Source organism: Tachypleus tridentatus, chromosome 1 (genome assembly GCF_004210375.1).
Source record: "Tachypleus tridentatus isolate NWPU-2018 chromosome 1, ASM421037v1, whole genome shotgun sequence".
Classification (NCBI taxonomy): Eukaryota; Metazoa; Arthropoda; class Merostomata; order Xiphosura; family Limulidae; genus Tachypleus; species Tachypleus tridentatus.
In genome coordinates this window covers 103,206,754-103,233,238 of record NC_134825.1, presented here as the reverse complement: position 1 = coordinate 103,233,238, position 26,485 = coordinate 103,206,754, and the positions used below count along the sequence as shown (strand labels likewise).

Below are 26,485 nucleotides of genomic sequence, written 5' to 3'. Positions count from 1 at the left end.
AGACTGGTAAAGTGATAAAGTGTGCTTTTCTTAGTGATGTTTAATATACTTATATATAATTACTTTCTAATGTTATTTTATTACATTCTGTACAAACAGAAAAGTTAATTAAAAATTTAGATAACATGCATAATGTGACATAAATTAATTTTTTAAAGAAATAAGTTCTATTTTGATAAATGTGCATAATTTGGATTCATTCACCAATAAAATGTATTTGTTTTTCAAGGTGTATAAATTATTCTGATAAACTTTGTATGACTGTAACAATATTTATCTGGCACTAAAATAAATAGGGATAAAAACTTTTACAGTCAGATTCTGGTTAAATTTTGTTATTTTAAATGATGAACAAAATAACCTATGTCCATTTGGAATTGCCAAAATTAGAAACAGGTAAAACTTACCCAATTCAGTAAGGAAGGTGGCTATTCTTCTATAAATCTAGAAAAGGTTAACAGTTAGTCAGTTGTTTCAGAAAGAACATCTACACTAGCCATCCCTAACTTTAAACTGATAAGACTATGAAATGGCACCTATTCCCAATTCTTGGGTTACTCTAATCAAATAGCAAGATTTGACAATCACTTTTACAACATTCCCATAATCCCAAGGTTGAAGGACATTTTTGCTGCAACAGGACTAGATCCATAAACCCCCAGGTTCAGAGTTCAGCACACTGACCACTAGACCTAAGATACAAATAATGAAACACCACCAAAATGTGTCAGATATCAGTGTCATATGAATATGGTAATTTTATCCCTGGTTCAGTGTTCATTTTCTTTTGAATTTTTTACTGTGGCTTGTAATTTTTGGTGTTTAAATCAAGTTTTTCTAATCCAAACTCACATACATGCTTAGCCCAAAGGTAAAAGAACAAATACATAATTAACATACACTAATTTATGTGCCTGGTATTTGACCATTCAAAGATGATGGGTGTGATTACAAAAAAATTGAAAAGTTATTTGGTTTGGTTTGTTCTGAAGTTTGCACAAAACTACACAAAGGCTATCTGCACTAGAGGTCCTTAATTTAGCAGTGTAAGCCTAGAGGGAAGGCAGTTAGTCATCACCATCCACAGCCACACCTGAGGCTACTCTTTTACCAATGAATAGTGGGATTGACTGTCATATAATGCTCCCATGGCTAAAATGGCCAAAACTGAGAAGTACTACTGAAGATCTTACAAAACAAATATATAGTAGTGTTACTTGCATCTGAACTTAAATACTGAGGTTCTGTCATTATATTTAATAATTTAAATAGCATGCAAAGTATAAAGATTTTCTTATGATTACTTTGGTAATCATAAAACCCTACATTATTTACAGCTAAACAGAAAACAAGAAACAACCTTAAAAAATTACACGTAAGTACATATAACATTTCCTTTGAGTCATTAAGAAATCAAAGTAAAAATAAATAAATAAACAACACAAATATGCTAACATACCACTATAAATATATATATATATACACACATACCACTATAAACAGGTAACTTGATACATATGTATAAATATATACACACACACACACATACTTATTTACACATACCACTATAAACAGGTATTTGATACACACACACACTTACATACACATACCACTATAAGCAGGTATTTGATCCATATCATCTTGAATAAAGCCATAAAAGTACATTTTACACAACTAGAAATATGTGAATTTCATATCCCTAACTTTTCTTATCTTAGTGACCTATCAGGTTAAAGGTCATGATGCACACAAGGTTCAACAGTGCAGCTGTGACTGAGGTAGTGAGAGATACCATGCTGGTAAGTGTCTGATTGCCACTCAATGTGAAGCACAGAACAGTTTGAATGGATATTCTGTAAAAAATCACACCAACCACAGCAACAACAGCTACTGTAACCTAAAGAACAAAACATAATTTGTTAAGCCAGTAGAAAAAGAGTACTGTAACCTGAAGAATAAAAACATATGTTAGGTCTGTAAAAAGAGAGCTACTGTAACATGAAGAATAAAAACAAATGCTAGGTCTGTACAGAAAGAGTTACTGTAATCTGAAGAATGAAGAAAAAACAAATGTTAGGTCTGTACAGAAAGAGTTACTGTAATCTGAAGAATAAAAACAAATGTTAGGTCTGTACAGAAAGAGTTACTGTAATCTGAAGAATAAAAACATATGTTAGGTCTGTACAGAAAGAGCTACTGTAACCTGAAGAATAAAAACATAATCCTCTTAAGTCTATAAAGAATCACTGCATCAAGAGCTACTGTAACAGAGAATATATAAGTAAATTTAAAATAGTTTTAAGGAACATAAAAAAAACACTTTGCTGTAGCAAACTATAACTGGAGTCTGACAGTTAAAGTCCAGATTTCTTCACACAGTTGGAAGTTGTTTTTCCTTTTACAGAGTAGTTCACTAAGTCTTTACCTAGGTTTTCTAGGCAGCAAATTGTTCAGTGGGATATGATAAAACAAGAACCATGAAACCTGAAACTGATCAAACAACTCTAAAGTTATGCTTTTTTCTGACATCTTAACCCATTTTATCAATTTTGGGACCTGTACAAAATATCTTTGTACCAGATACCATGATAATTGGTCAAAATACAGCTGAGTAAATGATCAACAAATATCTCTAAATTATGCTTTTTTTTGCATCTCTTACTGTCCCCCCCCCCAAAAAAAAAAAAGATTTGAAATGGGCAAATCTAGCTATTTTTGTTTGTCATTGTATTAATTAAGCTCATGAATACTTACATTTGTGCCAGTTGTCTTCCAGACTGCTGTAAATATAACCACACAAGAGCCCAAAATATATATTTTTGGGTTGTTTGACATCTGACCCTTAAAAAAGCATAAATAAAAAAAAATAAAAATACTGACTGGACATATTGGACCAAAGCATGACCCTACCAAGTTTCAAGATAATCTGCCAAGATATGTTGGTATGGCAGTCAACTGAAAAGGGTTTGGAAGAAGATGAAACAACAGAAAAACTATATCTCTCTCATGATGATGAGGAACCCATATGAAGTAAAACTGCATCTCAAGATGGCTGGTATGGGTATTAAAACTCTTTTTTGGTATCCTGAAGGCCTAAGAGACCTATGAAAGTGGAAACATTGTTTTCTAATTTATTTTAATAAAAGTTTTAATACTCATACCAGCCATCTTGAAATACAGTACACCTCTCTGTGGAGACAAAATTATGAGAAATAACTCTCTCGAATGATATATTGCAGAAAATTGGAAACTGGATTCACTGAAAATAATAAAACATCCTTCCAAGTTTACAAAGTACATCTTTTAAAAACAATTTTATTTTAAACATAGAACCAGAAATCAATGACCATGAAGTTATAAAAATCATCTTAATTTAAGAATGCAGCCTCACTCTAAAACATTACCACCTGTGGTACTAGGATGTCTCTATTAAGCCTTTTAGTAATCTCTAATCATTTGGGGGAAAAAAAAAACTTTAAAAGTAGACTAATTTTTGAAATGCCACTGAAAACCTTTCTTGTAATTAGATTGGACCACCAAAAGATTGACAACAAGCAAAGTACATGATTTCATGATTGTTGAGACAAAATTAAAATTTGTCAACTTTATCGTATTATTTTTTTAAATTTTCAAATGAAGTATTTTTAATTTTAACATGAAAAATCACTTTGCAATCAGAACAGTCAACACTCTGACAACATATAATTAAAATATTTTTATGATTACTGTCAAAGTTTGTGATGACACAACTAGTACCTTCAGAACCACAGTAGGTATACTGCCATGGTTAAAAGTTCATGTTAAATACACAAGCCCATTGTGATAAAGTTAATTTCCACGGTAAAAGCACACATTACCTCTAAAGTGTCAAAACTAGTCATATCCCAGTGGTGGGTAATTATTTCCAAATACTTTTTTTCACAATTCAAGAAATATTACAGCTGAAAGTAAATAAAAACAAAGTGACAAAGTTTATCATCAATAAAGACAGAAATTGCAACAGAATATAAATTACTCTTTAAACTGACATGACTTATAACAATTAATTCAATTATTTTTGTTCACCAAAGTGTTGGTAATAAAAATACTTTGTACAGCGTTTTCTTTTTTTCCTTGAATAGTCCCAAATTACAGACAAAGTAATAACATGCTTTTGGAATTATTTTGAAGTGCTTGATGCAAGATTTCAGTAACAGAAGTTTGAAGTTATGGAATTTTATAGCTCAATGAAAATAATACATTAGCAACACGAGAGAATTTTCTCCCTCCTATCATAACTTACTCTCCTTATATATAATTATTGTATTTGGAATGATCTCTTTCAAAACACAACCAGTATGAATAAAACTCCAACCGAGACTCTAAACATGGCATTCAAATATAAGATGTTTTTTTGATAATTTCAATCTTTAGGTAAAACTCGAAACTTTTACCAAGTGATTTTTTATATTAATTAAATAAATTCTGTCCAGGAAATTATTAACACTCAATTGATGCCATCAAGAGGTTGTTTTTTTATGTATTGCCGAAAATGAAGCCCAGTTGTTCATTAACCATTTCCGAGGAGCTTCGTCAACTGAAGAATCACATTTCCCCTAATAATACATCAAAGTAAATTATCAGCATAACTATTATTTTACTGATACAGGAAGTGAAATATCTCCAAGTATAATGACAACTGATAAAAATATGTTAAAGTGCACTTTACTGGAAAATAATATTAATTACAAACTACAGGAAAAACCCTATCACACAAATTCATCAGGTCATAAACCTGATATAATACACACTGGCTGTAGAAATAACCGTGAACAATACTTTTAACACATGAAAAATTGTACTTTCACAATACTTAATCAACATCACACTTGAAAAGAAGAATCGAATGAGTTAACTGACCTCATGTGAAGGAAAGGCAGCTTCATACACATTATCATTGATAAGCTTGGTTATTCCTGAAAATAGAGGAGAAAAACGCACAATAAACGCACAAGGCATGAAATATTTAAATATGAAAATATTTAATAAAACAATGTAAAGAGTGATTGCAATGACTTTTATTCATCGCTATATATCATATCATATATTGGAACCATGTATCAATGTGTGTACCCAAGCACACACGTCAAGTACTACAGGGTTGCCAGTGACTAAGTTTTTTTTTGTAATTTAGGAAGCCTATAACCATATTATTATTTACCAAATTTTCATTTTTTGATTTTGATGAAATAAGGTTTCATTTTACTGTTCTGTTGAACCACTGAAAACAGGATTCAAAATTAAACCTTACAGAAAAATAAAAGAAACTTATTGGATTGCTAATCTAAATACTGATCAACCTTTTGGACTAAATCTAGAACCTGGAATCGATGATCTTCATTCACTGGTTTCATCTTTGTCAAAAAAATTATTTTAATCCTTTGCTTATTTCTTCTTGTATCGCGAAAGCTGAATTTACTAAAACATACCATTTGTTTAAGATCATTTTTCATATAATTTTTTACAAACTGATTAGTATATCTTTTTCAACCTGTCTCCAGGTGTCACCTTTATTTTACTTAAATGCTTAAATACAGTTTTAAATACACACATATTCAGCCATTTCTAAAGTAAAATATTCCTAACACCTTTTCGCATACATTCTCACCATTGGCTATATTATACTAGAAATGAGACATTTACACCAGAACATAGAGAAATAGACATTTCTTGAAAAAACCAGATGACCTTCCTGATGTTACTAAACTAACTTTATATGTATATCACTCATTTGATTACACCACCATTTCCAATTTCCAACTGAAGAAAGGTCCACCTTTCAAAAGTGCTCAAATTATGGGGTTTTTATTCATTTCTATCAAGACATCTTGAACCTACATGTTTTTATGGCATCTTCAATGATCTGTATAGTATATTGTCCAAATAAAAAAGCACACACACTTCCAATACTTATATTGGGTTTTCTTGTCTAAGAGCAGACTTAACTGACTTATTTCCAAACTGTTCATTATCAAAAGACTATATGTATTGTATCACAACACATAATGTTATGTTTTTGCCTGTCACAATGCTAACTATATAGGACTGACCTAAACATTAGGCAAAGTTGCTTACTTTCTACATAAAATACAGAGTGGGCCATAACTGAAATTATTTGAATTAACTGTGCATTGGTTTCCATTTCTGTGTGATTGTATCAGGAATAACCAGGGTTACAGGGATTTTATTCACTTCTATTAAGACTTCTTGAACTTGTATGCTTTTCTAACATCATAATTATACTGTTCTCATAACTTCTTTAGTTTTCTACTGACGTAATGCTATTTTTTTATACATCAGTTAATGTATCAATATTACAACTTCCTAAGCTTTAGACAGAAGACATTGGTTCTATGTACAGGCAGTAAAACCATAAAATTAAAAGAAGAGTGTGGGAAAATGCCAAGTTGAAACTTTGAAAAAAAATAGAAAACCTGGAATTCAGAGAGGAAAAAACATGTTTGTTCATTATATTTCATATTTTTCAGTTTCTCATTTCACTGCACATTGGTAATTTTAGACTGCTTCATTTAAGGCTTTGGAAATTCACAGACAGATCTTTATGAGAAATATTTTAATAGAAATGTTGATTACTTGTGTACAATACAGTTATGGCTACTGAAAGATTGACAAATTTCAAAAATGAATGTGTCATAAATTTAGAATTATAGTAAAAATTAGAACTTACAGCTCCATATGAGCAGGTGTTTCCCTATTGGACTTACTCCATACACATAGGACATTAATATTATTAACAACTATTAATTTTTATATTTATGAATATTATTCAGCACTATAAAATTTTAGGACTAAAAATTAATCCAGTTGAAACTTATGAGATATTATCAAGTGTTAATAAGCAAAGGTAGCCAACCAATCAATCAGTACATTCTAATAATTGTAGGTTCTTGTTTTCTGTGTATTAACTTATGAATATTAAACACTTCTTGTCAGTTTGCTATATAAAATTAGATTCATTAACTGTTTACATCATGTGATAAATAACAGAACTTCTAGTACACACTAACAGTCTTATGTCAAACTACATTAAAAATACAAGTCTCTAAATTTAAATTGTAAAGCTTAATATGACAGAAAAGTTCAGGTGGATGTTCCATCTTGGGATTTTATATATACATGAGAAAATAAATCAGCAGCTGGTCAGTGCAAGGTCAAAACTAAAAATAATGGTGATAAGTATGAATCATTATAACCCAAAGAGTATTTTAAGACACAGATATTTAAATGTTAGCCCTAAAACACACACTGTGACTTTTAAGTAACAGATTTCTTAACATTATTTCTACTAAATATTTGAGGGCTATCTGTGCTAGATGTCCCTAATTTAAACTAGAGGGAAGGCAGCTAGTCATCACTGCCCACCACTAATTCTTGAGCTACTCTTTTACTGATGAATACTGGGATTGGCTGTTACACTATAATGCCCCCACAGCTGAAAGGCAAGCATGTTTGGTGTGACAGGAATTTAAATATGCAACCCTCAGACTGTGATTCAAGTGCCCTGTTCATCTGACCATGCTGGACTAACAGGGTTCGAAATTTTCTATTTAAAGCTGGACATGTTAATTAAAAAATCAAGTTTGACCAGCACTTTCCCATCTATCACTGGACATAGTGACCTGTGGTCATATTCCTAACATATCAGATAATGATGCACTACATTTATTAATAGATACAGATGTAGTGATATGACAATACTCTTTTCTTACTGGAAACCTGAACTGGGCCAGTAAAGGATATTATGAATTATGTTATTAATCTTATTCTGATGTAACATTATATGCACTATTATATAGATCTTACTTGTCAATCTAAAATCTTTAATATAGAAGCTGATGAACCATGCAGGCTTAGGAATAAAGACAAATCCTTTGTTACACCTAAAATCCTTTCTAACTAACTTTACAGAAGACAGCATTACACAACATCATAACTACCATCCAAGTTATTAATTTCTTGAAATAGATTATGATTTATTACTCTGTATTGTTTTTTTTTAAATCATAAAGGGCAAGTAATATTAAAAGTACCATTACCGACTGACTCATGTGTTCACTTATGAAAAACCAAAACTCATCATGAAGCAAAACATTAAACCACAATGTACATTCATGAACATCGCATTTAATGGGGAAAATGTGAGCATTCTAAAATTAGCCTAAATACTAGCTGGTCGAAAGTTTAAGACCATACTGAAACAAAGCGTTAATTGGAAAACACGTTACAAAATTTAGTCATTTGTGTTCAAGCATTAGCATTGTCAACATCTCTCACTGACATCTCCTGTGTTACATTGGGTAAAAACATGGTAAAGGCTAAAAAGTTGACGGAATTTGAATGCGGAAAAATTGTCGAGCTGCAAAAGCAAGATCTCTCTCAACGTGCCATCCCTAGTGAGATTTAGCAGAGTAAAACTGCTGTTGTAAATTCTTAGAAAACATTGGGGAATACAGAACGAGAATTTCAAGTGGTCGGACCAAGAAAATTTCACCGGTGTTGGGCAGGAGTATTCAACAGGTTGTCCGGCAAGACACCAGCCAACCGTCCAACCAGATTAAGGCCTTTACAGATGCAGAATGCAGCTCAAGAACATTAAGATGGCATTTACAAGAGAAAGGCTTTAAAAGCCATAAATGCCTAAAAAAGCCATGCCTCCTTCCACACCACAAAACATGTCGGTTAAACTTTGTTGAGAAGCACCAAACATGGGACGTAGAAAAGTGGATGAAGGTTTTGTTCTCTGATGAGAAAAAATTTAACCTGGATGGTCCAGATGGCTTCCAACATTACTGGTACAATAAGGATATCGCACCAGAAACACTTTCTACTTGACACAGTGGAGGAGGTTCCATCATGATCTGGGGTGCTTTATCCTTCCATGGAACAATGGAGCTTCAGATTATACAGGGGTATCAAACAGCAGCTGGCTACATTGGCATGTTGGAGAGAGCATCCTTATTAACTGAAAGCCCTTGCTTGTGTGGAAATGACTGGATCTTTCAGCAGGACAATGCTGCAATCCACAATGCCTGCAGGACAAAGGACTTTTTAATGGCGAATAATATAATTCTTTTGGACCATCCAGCGTATTTGCCCATAATGAACCTCATTGAATATGTTTGGGGATGGATGGAAAGGGAAGTCTATAGAAATGGACATCATTTCCAAGCAGTGCATTATCTTTGTGAAGCCATTTTCACCACTTGGAAAAACATTCCAGCCAGCCTTCTGCAAATGCTTATATCAACCATGCTAAAGCGAATGTTTGCAGTTATTCGCAATGATGGCCGTGCAACTCACTACTGAGACCTCTTGTTGGGCATTTCCTACCCTGTTTAGGACTTCTTTTTGGTATTGTCTCAAACTTTTGACCAGCTGGTATTTAGGCTAATTTCATAGTGTTCACATTTTCCCTATTAAATGCTGAAAAAGTTTTTTTATTTTTATTTTCCCTTTTATTATTTTCATCTTTTGAAGCTCTACGCAAATAAGTGGTTGAGTCTAACAATGCAAAATGCATATTTTTTCTTTATGTTTATATGTTTAATTCCATATATATGAATGTAGACTGTTACAAACTTTAAAAGCTATTTAAGTTAAATGATTGCTTTTTTCTGTTACAATCTGCAGTCATTTTAGAAGGAAAGAAAAAAATGATAAATCAGATTTGTATTTTTGTTGTGTGGCTTACAAGGTTTGTCAAAGTGGCTGAATTCACAGAGTTAGAAGTAAAGAAAATCAAACTCTAAAATTTTACTGAAAATAATATATTTGACATTGCCCTAGGAGATTCTAGACATTATACAAATGATACCTGAAGCTTTTCACAAAAAGAACAATATTTTGTTTTTCACATCCATTCATGAACAAATCTTCAGTATGTGTAGTAATATTTTTAAAAAATATTATTTTTTGTGTACAAAAGATTTGAGATGTTTACTGAAAGCTTGCAAAATTTTGTGAATATGTGCAAAACATATTAGAACTTACAGTATGGAAACTCTGGAGTTATTACTTTGTGATTGCAGTCACTTTTTCTTGAAGTACACTTATGAAATTTGTGAGTAGCTCATGTACATTATGTAGTTCATTAAAATAATGTGAGCTACATGTTTTCCAAGTGATTTACAACCTATTTGGAAGGCATATTAGTTAAACATAGTTCAGAGAGCAATAAAACTGTTACAAAAAAGATATTTACAATAAACAAATGTAGTTTCATGAACAATAAACAAATGTAGTTTCATGTAACAATCTGAAGTCATAATGGAAAAATAAAAATTTTGATTTATTTTAATGGATTGGTCATATTGACAAACCTCATACAGAGTTTGGGTAGAATAATACAAAATACAGTCTAGTTTTACTGACTAAAATCTTTCAAGTTTATTTACGATGTTGAAATTTAAATTTCAGATGATTTAAGTGTTTTTAATCAAAGTGAAAATCACTTTGCACCCACAGTAGTCAATTTTCTGATTCTACATATTCACAGACTCTTGCAGTGAAAGAGACTTCATTATAAATTATGTTTTTCTCAACAAATGATTTAATGAATATTCACAGTTGATGAGATTTTTATGAAGATACACAAAATGTATTAGAAATTATTGTGGTGAAACTATAAAGATAAATTTGGGGTCACAAACTTGGCTGATTCAAGCAAGACCATAGAGAAAAGAAATAATGGTCATGGTCTGACTCATTATCTGTTGGTTATGGGTTCAAATCCCTGTCCCCAAACATGTTCATACTTTTACCCATTGGGATGTTGTAACATTAAAATCCATTACACTCTTTGTTGATAAAAAGAGTAATTAAAGAGTGGGTAGTAGGTGGTACTAACTGGCTGTCTTCTCTTTGGTATGTCATTGCGAAAATAGGGATGGCTAATGCAGTTAGCCCTTAAGTTGCTTTGGCCAAAATACAAAACTAACCAAACATTAAAAAATATTAAAACACTATATGTACAAAATATCACCTGACCAAAAATCACAAAGATTTACAGCAAATAAAATCCAAAAAGCCTAAACATGTGTACTTACAAGTATTCCCTTGCTCTTCTGTATTCAATTGTAAAATGTTGCCTCTTTGATATTTTGGAGACAAAGAGGTTTGAAATTGTATGGCAAACACCACTTATACCTCTTTATAATTGTTTATCACCACACTTTGAATACTGAAATTCTGGTACCTAAAAGAAATACAATATTATATTTTTAAACTGGTGTATGATTTTAGAAATGCTGAACTACTCAGAAATACATGCAAAATGTGTAACAAATTTATCACAGCTGAAACTATTCTTCAAAAGAGAGAGAAAGAGAGAAACAAAGAAAAAATAATATCACAATAATTTATGTTTGAAGCAAGATATACCCAGTTTGTCATTGAGAAAATATCTCATTGTCTCTGGCTCTCTAATTAGCTAAGTTTATCAATTATCTGTAAGATCATAAAGGATGAATCACACTTTAATCAATCATTTGTATTCTAGACTTCCTTTTGGTTATAAATTTAATAAGGCTTAGCCTCAGAAAAATGAATTAGCAATTTGTAAATTTGAGCAAGTTGAAGGTGGATGTGGCAAGAGGTTCTTACATTTTCATTGGTTGCTCTGTAGTTCCATATGATTGAAGGATATAAGATAAAGATATAGAATATTAATGACATTTAACATAACATTTCATAGTTTAAGGGGAAAGTTCAAAAGAGGAAATAACTGAAGAACAAATATTCAAATTCTCACACTAAGGTAATTTAAAATTGTTTTAAATATTTTCTTGTATTATTAAGAACTTAAAATTTATATACTATTAAAATCTGCATTATCAGTTTTGGTTTGTTGCCACGTTTGTTTGTATATCATGGTAGTCATGTGGTTTAATTATATTTTGAATGTAACTTGCTAAAACATCATGACACGTCAGTTTAACCAGCCCGTGCGCTAAGAGTTCATACATCCCAAGTGTCTTTTTTGAATTGTGAAAGGTGTCAACCAATGTACTCATAAAGTACTCTGCCCTTAAATACAAAATGATTAATAAGCATACTGCAAGTGATTCCAGTTCCAGCAGTAAGCCAAAAAACTGCGAGAAAAGCCATTTCAGTAACAACAAAACTGGAAACCATCAAGAAGTTTGATGAAAGCCAGAGACTTGCAATAAATTCCAAAGCATTTAAGTTCTCACCATCAACTACAGTAACTATCAAGAAAGAAAAAATTATCCAAAGTGCTAAGTCTTCCACACCTGCATCTGTTAAGTTACTAAATCGGTACTGCCTTAAGATAATGGATAGCAAAGGCAACTTGACAGATTAAAAAAAAAAAAGCATAATTTACACAGCCTAAAGGCAGCAAGTGCTGACATGGAAGCAACATCAATGTGCCAACCAGTTTTAAAAGATATTACTGAACAAAGAGGATATATGACCCATCAACTTTCCAACATTTGAGACACTGATCTATATTGGAAGATGCCAGACAGAACAGGTTTGAACAACAAAAACAATTGTTGAGGATTGGTTTACAACTTTTTATGCCCTGCAGTAGAGAGATGTTTTTCTATGGAAAATGCTTCCTTTCCCTTAAAGAACTAGTGGTTGATGACAACTCACCAAATCACCCTAACAACCTAATTTACATATCAACAAACATTTCTGTGGAGTTTCTTACTCCAAACACCACTTGTTTGATCCAACCTATAAATCAACACGTCAGCCAAAAAATTGGCTGCTTATGAATAGAAAGATGTCTAAGAACCAGAACCACAATTGTTCTTAAAACAGAAAAAGCTGTCAAATTCACTTTTACTATTTTTTCAAACTGTGAAAATCCGGACTAAGAATGACCAAAATTGTGATTGAAGCCTTAATAATTGAACACAATGTTGAAAGTCCCCTAATCTTGTGTAAAGAACTTTATAGAGATAAAAAGTGAGCATGCTAGACAAACAACATTGACAGTATTCTTCAATCAGTCTACACCACTGCTTCCTAGCCATGATGATGTTGACATTCCCACTCGGTCCGGCATGGCCAGGTTGTTAAGGCACTCGACTTGTAATCCGAGGGTCGCGAGTTCAAATCCCCATCATTCCAAACATGCTCACTACTTCAGTGGTGGGAACATTATAATGTGACAGTCAATCCCATTATCCGTTCATAAAAAGAGTAGCCCAAGAGTTGGCAGTGGGTGGTGATGACTAGCTGCCTCTCCTCTTATCTTACACTACTAAACTAGGGACAGTTAGCCCTTGTGCAGCTTTGTGAAAAGTTCAAAAAAACCAAACCAAATAAAAACATTTGATAATAGTAACAATTACACCATTTTCTTTCAATTAAAATTTAAAAAGATATCATTCATAAATAATTTCAATATATTTTACAAACTACAGGATTTAATACTCAATGTAAGATCTTTCTATGATAATATTTTCCATTAACGTTATCACAGTTTTTAACAGACAAATTCTTACAAGCTATGTATTTTTACTTAACATGTACAGTTTGTCCAACATGTTTCTCACCAAATACAGGAAATAGCTATAGAAATTATTTCCACAAGTTTTAGATTTATATTTTTTCAAACTTTAATATTTTACACAATAAATCTAGGTAAGAAAGACTACAATAAATCTTTGCATATTAGTTGTGTTTGTGAAAGTAATAATCAGAGTTCTAAACACTATTAAACATATTAACCAGAATTCACTTTGGGAAAAGAAAAAAAAATATCAAAGCATATTAATCTATATTAATAAATAAAATTTTTGTCAAACAACATTACAAGATTTCACAGACAGAGCTCATATGCTCACTCTAATGTTTCCCCTATCACAAGGCGAACACCATATTTTTTCAACATTGTCAGAAATCCAATAGTTTTTTTTTGCCACCAATAACACGAATAACAGTTTTACAGAATAATAAAACTTTTTTTCACATCTTTCACACATCATGCAACAGATTTACTGTATTGCATTTGTTCTGATGCCTATGTTTGTTTCAATTTAAGTGTACATTGTTGGATGTGTATTGTGCAAGTCCCAGCTGTTTTCTAACTTTGTTGAAGGTTCGTGAGAGTAAGAATCAACAATATTTGTTTTACAAAAATGCTTACACATCTTTGAAACTGGTTTAACATTCAAGAATCTCTCCTTAAACCATATAAATTGATGCACCAAAAGTAAGAACAATTTTTTTTTATCACTACAATCAGTGTACTACAAGCCACAGAAGCAAAAATTGTGATTAATGCTTATTAATCAGAAAACTATAGAATTTGATCAGGAATGTTTATAGATATTGAACATCACAACCTGTTTAACTTCAGTGAATTGAGTTAAGGCATTAGTATATCTACAAGTACACAAAATATCTTTTGAGTGTATCAATCTTGTTGACAAGTGTCAAATTTAATACATATCAACATTTAATTAACATTTAAATTAAAATTTCCAGCTGTTTGAAATTGTAATACATAATGTACATTACATAAATCAATTGGAGACTGATTTGAGATAAATTATAATACATAACGATCAACAATATAATTTCTCTAAAATTAATTTTAAGGTAATAATGATTTACTGTGATAATGCAGCCATGATTAGCTTTACTTCTCTTTAATATCTTACCATATATAATTAAAGCATGTTCTTTGCATGGTGAATTATTACAGTATTAACAGTAATTTTGTCACAGTAAATGTATTTGCCATTAGTATTATATCTTGTTCTTAGTCATAATAATAATAATGATGTTAGCTTTCCAGCTACTTCTTACAGTTTGACTTTATTCATTACTTCCTATACTTACACATTACATCAATAAAGATATAATCAAACATACATGTGCAGCCACAGTGAAGTAATGTTCTTGTAATCAGAGTATTTTTATTTGAAACTATGTTCTGTAATAAAGAAATAGATGTTGCGTAAACTTTAGTTATTTTTCTAATTTATTGAATCTTGAATGCACAAAGTGGAGAATTGTTTTATGGATTTTTGTGGTACCAGTACTAGTGAGTTTGTTTTATGAATCTATTTTTATAATTACTTGCTTTGTCATTACATTTTAATTATAAAAATTAATTTACATTGCTAGATTATTATACGGAATTAAGTCTATCCTAAATCACCTAAGCTAATTATTATCATGAGGAATTGCAGCCAAGAATATCACTAACTGACAACAATACTCAACTGATGACAAAAAAAAAAAAAGATTACAAGCAAAAATGTAAAACCGTATATTTAATTAGCAATATTTATTACTGAGTTGATTTTCATCTGTTCCATGTGAACAGCTGCCCTGTATCAGACATTCAAATTAATTACATTATGGTCTTGACTTTGATGTAGCCTTCTGTTACAATATTGTATCACAACAATAGAATTTTTATCACACCAACTCCACATTGTACTGTTGACATCCTCCTTTCATCCCTTCCTTGTAAACAGTGATGATGTAACATTGAATAAGTTCCCACCAGTGGAATGTATTATGCTACATAGCAATTAGGGATGGTACAAGGAGAGACAGTGCTCTTTAGAATAATGTTGACTCTTTTTCTCATTATCATATATATATACCATATGTTTTAGCAAGAAAAAAACATGAAGTCAAGCTTATCATTTGATACATCACTTCTCAGCAAATTAGAACAGTTTACTGGAAATCAGCTCCCCTCATCAGTAACCCCAGAAAAGAGCAAAGTAGAAAACTAAACTCCTTGTAGTAGGGGACTACAATTTATATGATTGAATTTTCCTTTATTCACCACAGTACACCTACATTTGTAAACATATTTAAATAATATAAGTGGTATTTAGCACTAGTTGCTTCAGAATGAATGAAAGTCATTGCAGTACAAAAAATTAATGCTTAAGTGCAAATATAATGAGTTATCTCCTTTGTAATTTACATTTCAAATGAATGTTAAGTATCAGGTTCCACTTTGTAAAAGATGATATAAATAGGTTTCTGCTATAATTTAGAGAATGAAAAGAATGAGAGTTATTATCACTAATACAGATGGTTAATCACACTTTAAAAAAAAGATCTGCATGTTAATGATCTAGTATGATGTGACAGATTTGAGTTACAGCACTGTACGTAAAATGATTAACTTCTATACATTCGGTTTATGGCAAATCTATGGTCCTTTGACAATATTAAATGTCATGAATATACTTACAGAATAGACTTGAGAATGTTTGTCAAAGCCCTTTACGAAGAAGAATGTTTATACGGAATGTTTATAACAACAACACAGTTTAAATAATTTGACAGTGCAATGCAGCTGTGAAAGGATTTACTGAATACACTCGAGAAATACATCACAGTCCTCTGTGAGGAAAGATGTTTTTACAGAATATTTAGAAGAGCAAAATAATTTAAAACCATTTAAGAGCCATGAAAGAATTTGGAAGAATACATTCAAAAACAGTAACAAGCTTCAAAACCACATCCCAAACAAGTGCAGAGCAAACTTAAAAATTTGACTTAGGAAAATGTACCCTTCTACTCTAAAGATAATAAAGAAGGATATGAAGTTCAGGAAAGTTTAAAAGCATTCAGCCAAACCATGAAATCAATGTCTGATTACATGCAAACGATGCAGTAATGCTGGAATTAAAGGAATTCCATTCAATAACATTACCCATTATATCCTTTAATGCAGAACCAATAATCACCAGCCAATGTCCACAGGTTCATCTGTTATTAATAAAAGCTTTCTACTTGTCAAAAATAAATTATATACAAACAAACTTAGCACAGATATTACATTAAGAGTTTAAATCTCAAAACTATCCATATCTTACACCACAGCTTTATAGTGTATTACATAACTTAGGTGGCAAGTAGTAGTTGATTCAGCATTATAAAGATTCTATAAAGTGTTGTCATAACAGTAAAGAAAGAACTGACAACATTTAAATTATTTGAAACACTTCTCAAATATATTAATATAAATATATTTATTTTATATTATAGATTCCAAATTAAAGTATGTTAAAACACGATTTTAAAACCATCTTTTGTGTGAAACATTTCTGTGCCAACACAAATATTTTTTCAACAGAATGATTTATCAACTAGAATGGATGTGATGGTAGACAAAAAAAACCTATCCACATATGTAATATTTCTTTTCTACAAAATGAAACATTTAAGACATAAGTGATTTCAGCAACCTTGACATGTTACTTTAAAATTACATCTTCAGACATGACTGTAAATGCTCAGAATTTATTTGCATTTTACTTTACTAGTTCCAAAAATGAGAAAATTGAAAGCTGATCTCTTATTAACACCCTAAGCAGCCTTTCAGTGCAATCACAAGATCAAATTAAAGAATTACTTCAAGTGGTGCATTCATAACATGTAGTGTAACACAGCTGTTGAACATCATTTAAGAAAGAACATCATACTGTGCTTTATGGTCATGCAAAGGGAACAAACATACTTAACACATTCCACCAGATAAAAAGGGAAATCCATGAATATACAAAGAAATAAATGTATCACACTAAATACAGTAATAGTATAATAGCTTCAGCTTTGATTAATAATATCAGTGATGCTGTGTTTTGTCTGGGAGGTACAAACAATAACAAGCCATTAACAAAGATACTTTTTTAATCGCATCATAAATATACTTAACTTATGTAAATTGATTAATTTATTTAATATTTTTTCGTTCAAACTTGCATACAGTTGAAGCAGTAAGACAATTTGAAGTAGAATATACAAAGTTGAAAAAGAATAATTACATAAATATTTGGTTATAATTAATATAGTGCAAGTTTTAACATAATTCTCAATACTGGTAAAAACATTCAATTACATTTTCATCAGTCTGTCACAATAAGCTGACATATCTTAACAAAACAATGAACAAATACTCCTTGTAAACTATATAACAAGCTATTACTAAATCATCTTACCTCCTTCATCGCCATTTTCATCTTTATTATTTCAACATATCGGGTTCAAATTTCCCATGGACCATGAATTTTCACAAAATTTACACCAACTGAGCACTATTGAAACATAAAAAATAAGATGTAACCTTACAGAGGTTTTCTTATTATCTATTCTCAATACAAATGGTATTGTGAGTAAAAATATAAATAAATATATGATTTAAAACATATTTCACACAATTCAAAAAGTTTGAAAATTTTAATAGTCCAAAAATATGTTATTCAGTAATATAAATAACTTTTTTTCATATTTTAACACTCTTACCATGAGCTCAGTAAAATCAACTTCGTTTGTGACCCCAAACTGACCTTTAGTTTTCATACTGTGATTTAATGTTTTTGTGTATCTTTGAAATTTCCCAAGTTTTCAGAAAACATTACAAGATTTTTTTTATACAAACACCAGAAAGAAATCAAAGTATTGACTGATCCAAGTGTAAAGTGATTCTTACATGAGATAAAAAATAATTTCCTTCTTCTGAAAATGATCAAATTTCATTTGTATAATCTCCAAAACTTCTTAAATAAATATCAAGTTTTTCTCAGTGAAGCTTCATATTTTATCTTCTGTTTTCTCTACCCTAATTCTCTATGCATTTGTTCAGTTTAACACTCCTCATAACCACCATGATAAAAAAAAAGGAAACAAATCAAAATTACCATTATGTTCTTTCCATAATGACCGCAAATTGTAACAGGAAACTACGATTTTATCATAAGTAGCTTAATTATTGTACTAAAATATTTTGTTTTATTGCTCTTTGAACTGTGTCTAACTAATAATCCCACCACAAAAGTTGAAAATCCCATGACAAAGTGTATCATATATCACATGATCAAATAATGCAACTCATGAACTGCTCACACGCATACCTTGTGAAGCATTTGTAGTACCATTGTTATTTTTCTTTATCTTACCTAATTTAACCTTCTTCAATTTAACAAGTTTCTACTTTTTTCATTTTATTTACTTTCATTTTAAAGAATAAAAAATAGATGTGAAAAACAAGAAATTACAGTACTTCACTGGATCTTCAATTTTTTTTGTTTTCGACAAAATTTAAGCCTAATGTTTTGAATTAGTGGTACAAACAGATTAAAAATTTTTGATTTGTTTAATTAATGCACTTACATGGACAAAATAATAAAACATGGAAAACACACAATGTCCTACAACTATCACAATTTCTCTGGCTTTCCACCTACAATATAAAACTTCAGCTAAACTCATCAAAATGTTTCATACAGAAATAATGTTTGAACTGGAGAGAAAATAAACAATTATCTGTAGAAAAAAAGATGTAATATAATATATAATTTGTAAGATTAAATCTTTGACTTTTTATTGGATATAAATAAATATAGTTTATGACATCAGAAAGAACCACTGGTAATTTGTGAAAGAAAGAATGTGAGAGGCAAGTGTGGTAAGTGAGTCTGATTTTCTTATTTATGACTCTGTAAACTAATCATATTGAAGGCTTTAAAAATATGCTTTACTTCAGCAATAACTATGTTACAACAAATAATTTATACTACATCTTCTACTTTTAGGAGAAAAAAATAAATAAGAGAAGAGACAAGAACTAGAGGGTAAATTACACAATTTTCATACTGTGGGAATTTAAACATTTTTTTAAAGTATTTTCTTATAAAATTAAGAATTTAAAACTTATGTAACATTAATTATTAAACATGTTTTTATGTCATGTTTATTCATATACAATGACATTAAAGTGAGATAGTTACACTTTAAACATAACTGAAAATGTGACATAAGCCCTATGACCTATCCTCAAAATGAGGATTAACCAATTTACCACATTCTGCATTTCATTCATTTTTAACTCATTTTGAAACAGCCCATAAAAGGTCTCAAAAGGAGAAAAGTTGGTTGGTTGGTTGATTTAGTGTGTTATGGCACAAAGCAGCTAGGCTATCTGCACCAAACATCCTATAAAAAGGTAAAAATAAATTAAAAGTTGTAAAATACATAAAAGAAAACGAAGGTAAAACAAAACAGCATTGAAAAACAGGAAAAGCATAAAACCAAAGTTGAAACCTGGTCTACAATGTTAAGAGAGAAAACAGAGAAAGAGAAGTTGTGAAGGTCTTTCTCCAGCATAATGTTAATGATCATAACTCGCCAAGAAGACTAACAGGTGCGCATAAGAACCACCATCAGTCACCTGAAGTTGGCCTTTCCAGTCCTGGTTCCAGGTTGTGTGTCAAAACAGCCATTATTAAAAGGTAAAGTGATAAAAATTTTAAAAGACATGTAGTAAAATTGCAATAATAATTAGCCAAATGTCCAGTAAAAAGTTAAAAGTAAAGTAAATGTAGTAAAATTTGTAAAATGAAATGAAGGTAAAACAAAACAGCAATTAAAAACATAAATGGCATAAAACCAATGTTGACATCCAGTCTACAAAGTTGTAAAGGACTTTTTTAGCATAATGGTAATGATCATAACCCACCAGGAAGACTAACAGGTAAGTACAAGAACCACTGTCAGTCACCTGAAGTTGGCCTTTCCAGTCCTGGTTCCAGGTTATTTGACATTATGGCCAGATTCAAAAGGTAAAGTAATAAAAGTGTTAAAACACATGCAGCAAAACTGTAATAACAACTCGCCAGGACGACTAACGAGTAGTTCAAACAGCAACGTTACTCACCTGAATTTGGCCTCTTTCCAATTTCAAATTGAACTAGAGAGATTGTGACTTTTAAAGGGAGCCACAATTAAAAAGATATAATGAATAAATATCAAACACTTAAATGACATTATAAAGATTAATGGCCATTAAAAAACTAACAACTTTATGAAGGTGGTCAGAGTCACCGTCAACAATAACACTGTCTAATGTTACAGACAAACCTTGGGACAGAACATGTTTAAAATAGTGCCATTGTTGAGAGTCATAACGATGGCAAGAATGTAAAACGTGTCTTACAGTGATTTGAGTGTTACACAAACTACACACTACTATATCAAGAAAAGCAAAAGCTTTCTCCTCGAGTATCAGCGATGCTCCGGATATCAGCTACCTCTTGGCCATCAGTGAGTAATATGGAGAGGGGGACAGAATTGTAGTGCCCAGTGACCTTTCAAATCCTGTCCCATATGACCTTGGAACTGGTGGTAGAAGATATGCTAGTTGTGATCTTAATCCAAGATTCCTTCTGGATTTGACGTCTTACCCGCCTAGCATGTGCACGAGCCCATTGGAAAGCGATGTGGTTCGAAAGTGTGGGATATCTACAAAAAGTATCCCAGGCCCGTTTTTGAGCCTTCTGTGCCAAGTGGCAAGCAGGATTCCACCACAGACGAGGATATCGTGGAAAACGTGTCGATGTTGTAGGAATACACTGAGCAGTTGCTTGTATAATACAGTCAGTTACTGCTGCAACACAGTCGTCTATTGATGGCTGATTCACGATGGCAGGATCAAGTTCTGCGAGAGCAGTGAAAGTAGACCAGTCTGCCTGATCCACCTTCCACCTGGGCACGCAAGTAGGGTGGCATCGAACATGGCCAGTCTCTCTCAAAAGTATAGGAAAATGATCATTGCCTTGTGGATTAGTGTCAACCCTCCATGAAAAATGGAAAAATAATGAAGGGGAGCAAACTGAGAGATCAATAGCAGTAAATCACTGACTAGGTGCATGAAAGTAAGTGGAAGAACCAGTATTGAAAAGAGAAAGACTGTGATCAGAGAGCATACGCTCTACAGATCGACCATTCCTATCAATAACAGCACTTCCCCAGAGTGGATGATGTCCATTAAAGTCCCCCAGGAGTAGATATGGAGACGGCAACTGTTCAACGAGAGCATCAAGGTCTGATTGATCATATGTCTCTCCAAGGGACAGGTAGAGAGAACAAACAGTGATGGTATGACCCAAGGAAACACGGATGGCTACTGCCTCCAAGAGTGTGTTGAGTGACAAGAACAGGGTGGGAATATGCTGATCAACCAATAGTGCCACCCCTTCACGTACTCGTCCATCACGCAGCCTGTCAATTCTGTTCAGAGAAAACTGCCAAATGGTGACTGTATTAGCAGGTTTTAGAAATTTTTCTTGTAAGGAAAGACATACAGGATGATAGAAAGCAATCAGTCTTTTGATATTATCCAGATTAGAACGTTAACCTCGACAGTTCCATTGTATCAAGGTGGCTATTTTTAATGATGGGAAGTCGAAGTGGCCGGAGAACCCTTCTGTTTACGACCACGTCTTTTTTCCTTACTGTCCTTATTCGGAGGAGGTCTATCGACCTCCATGGATCCTGCTCTGGTTCAATGGGGCAGGTCGTTGTTGTTGGAAGGGGATTTCAGTGACTGAGGATGCGAACGAATGATTGTTTTGCATCGTGGGGTTGGAGAAAAAAGATGTTTCAGAAGAAATGCCTGTATTTGAAACCAAAGAATGTGGATCCTGAGATTTGTTAAACTGTATGGGAGGAACAGAGATGGGTGTAGAAGTCGATTCATCAACCTTTTCATCCACGGAGGTCAAAAGGCTTTTCATTTGTTTTGAAAAAGTTTGTCTTGGAAGTACAGAGAGATTTGTTTGCACTCCAACTGTAGTTGTGGAATGAAGTGCAGCAGCATATGTCCGAGATGGAGTGGTGGACAGCAATTTCCAAGCCTCAGGATAACTAATATTATGGGTCGTTTTCAAATGCTGCACCTCTTTTTCTTCCAAATATTTTGGGCAAGAATGAAAATTGGAAGGGTGGGAACCATTACAGTTTACAAAATGTGGGTCTGTGTGACATTCATAGGCATCGTAGTCCTTGCCACCACAACGAGCAGGGAACCACGACATGACGTCTTTGAGTGGCCTAACCTCTGACACTGGAAACATCAGAGGGTTTGGAATGTACGGCCGTAACCTGCAAATTAGATAACCTGCCTTAATAGTGGCTGGTGCACGTGGTGATGTAAATGTCAAAACGAGGGTATATTCTGGCAGTGTAACTCCGTCTTTGCGAGTGGAGATGAACCTCACTGCAGAATCTCCTTGAGTGCAGAGACCAGTGAGAATCTCTGACTCGGGGATATTCTTCAAAACCCTCTCAACAATAACTCCTCATGATGAATTCAAGGTAGCATGAGGGGTAACCTCAATAGGTACATCCCCAATTGCCTTTGAATTCAAGAGGAGTTCACTGTGTTGGGATGTGGATGTTTCAACCAATATGTCTCCAGATCGAAGCTTCTTTACTGACTTTGGAGAGTCAGCAAGTCCCTCTAGTCCCTTCTGAATAAAAAAGGGGGACATTTGCCCTAAAGAATTTTCTGAAAGAGAATGTAATGTAAGAAAATGGGGTACAGGTATTACAGATGTTGAAAACTGCTGCTCAGAGTCTTCAAGACATGGTCGTTTACCTAGTTACTGTTTTTCACTATTTTATTTAAATTTTTTGTTGGAGGATCCAAAGAAAAAAGGAAAGTTTTGGTACCCACTGACCCCACCCATCGTGGAGCCCCACGAGGGGACACACTATGTCATGCAAGGTACATTGCAGCAACGCCAGGGTTTTGTGAGCACTATACCCAAACACCAGCATCAAACACAATGTCCACAACACCTGTTGAGAACTTCCAACACTGGTACTTGGTTGACTCTAGCCCAAATGGACCAGCTGAATGACCCAAGGGGGGCCACCCATAAACTGCCCGTCTACAGAAATTCAAGGCCAAAGTGGTGTGTTAGGGTTGGACCCCTCAACCACCAGGATCCTCTCCTCACCTTCACAGGTTGCCACACACGGCAAACACATGGGTGGATGTTTAGATCCCAGAGGAGGTAAACTGAAAGAAACAGAACCTTCCCTGGGAGGTCCCCTCACCATGTACAGGAATCCACACCGAGGGGGCTGAGGGTTAAAAGACCTCTGAATGAGCAAAGTGGATATTTGTATAGTTTATGTCTAGGACTATTTCTGAAGAATGATTTGAAGTTGGTTGGTTATTGTCGTGAAGGAGACAAATGAAGTTGGAGGAGAAAAGGAGGGGCACTCTATGTTGAAAATAGGGAAAACGGTGTCAGGGGCGGGGGGAGGCAAAGAGGGCAGGAAAACATATTGACATTGGTATTGCATGAAGTACAGGAGTGTAGAAAGGTATAAGAATAATACAACACATGATAACGTACCTCTTTTCAGGGCCTGGGTATAGAAATACCCAAAACTTTGCTGTGGGGGGGAGACGAGAGTACCCCGATAAAACCCACTTTCACTTTCAAACATCTAAGAACACCCTTTACATTACTACGCTCAGTTACACAACCCCCTTCAAACATGTGATCAGCTATTGGTCAGTTACCTCTTTTTTTGTGAACCTGACAATGACCGAAAAGGTCAAAATGTTGTTCGCTCCTATATGTAAAAAATTTTCCCAAACCAAACAAGCCGTTTCTACATATACATTTTTATCTAGAAGTGAGTTTTCTCGTGAGCACTGTACTTTTGTTTTTACATCAATGTATGATTTTTGTTGTTTGTTTTCGAGCCACGTTCTGGATCGTGTTCACTCTTATTTGTGAGAAAATGGTTTGTTTTGAATTTTGCACAAAGCTACATGAGGGCGATCTGCGCTACGAGAAAATGGTTTGTTTTGAATTTCGTGCAAAGCAACTTCAGGGCTATCTGCACGACAAGAAAATGGTTTGTTTTGAATTTTGCGCAAAGCTACTTGAGGGCTATCTGCGCTTCGAGAAAATAGTTTGTTTTAAATTCCGTGCTAAGCTACTCGAGGTCTATCTGGGTTACGAAAAAATGGAGCCACTGCTAGTTGTTTATTTCCTTCTCAACATTAGCTGTAAATCTGTAGTTTTCGTGTATGTGTATCACTGATGAGTTGCTCTTGGTGACAACAGACGATTAGCCAAAAAGTACTGCTACTGCCACTCACTGGTTCAGTGATAAACCTACGGACTTCCAGCACTAAAATTTGGTTTTTAGATTCCCCATGGTAAACAGTTTGGATGGTTCATTAAACAACTTTGCAACAAGAATATAATAATAACACTTAAAAGGATTTCAAAACAACAAGCACTATCATTGGAAATTTGAAATTGTCTCTTCTTTTTCTTTGCCCCTAGTGGCACAGAAGTATGTCTGATGACTCGCACAGCTAGAAACTGGGTTTTGAATCATGTGGTGGGCAAAGTATAGATAGCCCATTGTATAGCTTTGTGCTTACTTCAAAACAAACCAAACTAAAATATTTTGCCTTTAATAAACAGTAACACATTACCTGTTTTGTTTTGTGTTTAAACAGGAATACATGACTTGCTTCATTTTTCAACAAAAATGCATGACTTGTTTTCTCTTTAACAAGAATACATGACTTGTTTGGCAAGAAAAACACGTTTTATCCATAATTTACAACTACTGACTAGAACGTAGTAAAAACAAACACTCCAACATATCCTGAAAGATTAATTATTGGTATAACTCTCAAATATCTAGAGAATAAATAATGTCATCATTTGGGTCACGATTTCATCAAACCATAAAATTAGAAGCATGTCTAAAATAAACAATTGAAACTGAATGTGTAGTACTTCCACATAAAAAAACGCCAGAAGTAGTCACCTATGAGGAAGATGCAGGAAGTTTGATGGCAAATCATTACCGAATTACACTTTACCATCTTGTATACAAGAGTTGTATTACAGGAGATATAGCAAAGTTACAGCTAATTAACGCTGTAGACCACTCACTCGTGAAAAATAAAGATGACTTCTCCACAAGACATCATGATGTAGGCAAAACAAATACCTCATAAGATCAATACTGGCAGTTCAACTACAATATGCCAGTTGGCTTAATGACAGCAACTTGCAAAAGAGGCTGAAACATACAAAGAAATCAAAGGTTTTAAATAACAAGGGGTGTAAAATCCAAATACTTGTCCTTGTGCATCATTATGAATTGTTATGGAAAAATGAATCAATCTTTAAGATTAAAAAAGTATAATTTCACAAAGAATAATTCCAGCAACTGCCAAGGATTTACTCTTCCTTGGAATGTTTGTCTGGATGAAAATGTTTTTCAGTGATGGATTTTTGGAGAGGATATTAGTAAGTTCAAGACAATGAAGCAAGTAGAGAGAAGACAGTCTTTACCTCTGGGAATGGCTTATGGCAATCTTTGGTGTAATCATTTGAATTACGTCATGAACCTGCTGCACTTCATTGACTAATTGTATGTGTTTTCTTTGAAGAACCATAAAATGCTATTGCATACAGGGTGAACTTTTCTAATGCTTATGATGAGCCAATAACATTTCTGAAACAATCGAAGATAGAAAAGGTGTGAATCATTTCATTAATAAAGTTTCCTGGGACACAGATTCAGCAGATAAATTTCATTTACAGACCTATTTAAGACTCAATCTGTGTGAAATAAGGGGATT

General features: G+C 33.0%; 1 long non-coding RNA gene across 2 annotated transcripts in view; it reads right to left on the bottom strand.

Moving 5' to 3' along the window:
• Positions 1-235: 235 nt before the first annotated feature.
• The window catches only part of LOC143257288 (uncharacterized), a 36,801-nt gene continuing 10,551 nt past the window's right edge, over positions 236-26,485 (bottom strand). The window contains exons 2-7 of one of the 2 annotated variants that reach the window (XR_013031766.1): positions 18,015-18,110; positions 11,106-11,254; positions 4,900-4,955; positions 3,858-3,941; positions 1,705-1,897; positions 236-444 (exon numbers count right to left, since the gene is read on the bottom strand). This is a non-coding gene — a long non-coding RNA (uncharacterized LOC143257288). The remainder of the gene's footprint in view (positions 445-1,704; positions 1,898-3,857; positions 3,942-4,899; positions 4,956-11,105; positions 11,255-18,014; positions 18,111-26,485) is intronic. The other variant, XR_013031767.1, reaches the window with a different exon arrangement.